The sequence below is a fragment of the Coenobita brevimanus genome, chromosome 8 (assembly GCF_032717465.1).
Source record: "Coenobita brevimanus isolate Jiangsu-jjx chromosome 8, ASM3271746v2, whole genome shotgun sequence".
Taxonomy (NCBI): Eukaryota; Metazoa; Arthropoda; class Malacostraca; order Decapoda; family Coenobitidae; genus Coenobita; species Coenobita brevimanus.
The window spans coordinates 7,227,162-7,227,967 of NC_136961.1; positions in this window are offsets into that span (position 1 = coordinate 7,227,162).

Consider the following 806-nt stretch of genomic DNA (forward strand, 5'->3'; position numbering starts at 1 on the left):
GAGGAACACACTGAGGTGGTTTGGCCATGTGGAGAGGATGGAGGGTGAAAGACTGACGAAGAGAGTGTATGTGAGTGAGGTGGAGGGGGGAAGAGGGAGGGGGAGGCCGAGGATGAGATGGAGGGATGGGGTGGAGAGGTATATGAGAAAGGGGGGTGTGAGTTGGGAGCAGGGCAGTGAGATGGCGGGAGACAGGGCGACTTGGAGGCGATTTGTTTGCGGCCACCCCAAACGGGATTGAGGCGTCTGGCAATAGATAGATAGATAGATAGAATAATAATAATAATAATAATAATAATAACAACAACAATACAACAACAACAACAACAACAACAACTACTACTACTACTACTATTACTACTACTACTACTATTATTATTATTATTATTATTATTATTACTATAATTATTATTATTATTATTTTTAGTAGTAGTAGTAGTAGTAGTAGTAGTATTAATAGTAGTAGCAGTAGTAGTAGTAGTAGTAGTAGTAGTATAAGTTACTTGTATACTTATTGTGTAGCCACAATAAGGAAGCTTCACCATAACTATTTATGGTATTGAGGTCATTCATATTTCGAACATATACATGGATTAACCTAAGGTAGCTTCTTGTGTAATATCAGTAAGATCTGAAGACAAAGGTGTTGAGGAAGTAAATGAAGCATAGGTACATTTTACATATGTCTCAATACTGTATGCTTAAATATAACCACATTCCTTTCAAATAACAAGAGAGACCACAGCTATGTTTCTGTAACGTTACAGCTTTAGAGCTCTCGTGGTTTAAAAAAAAAAAAAAAAATT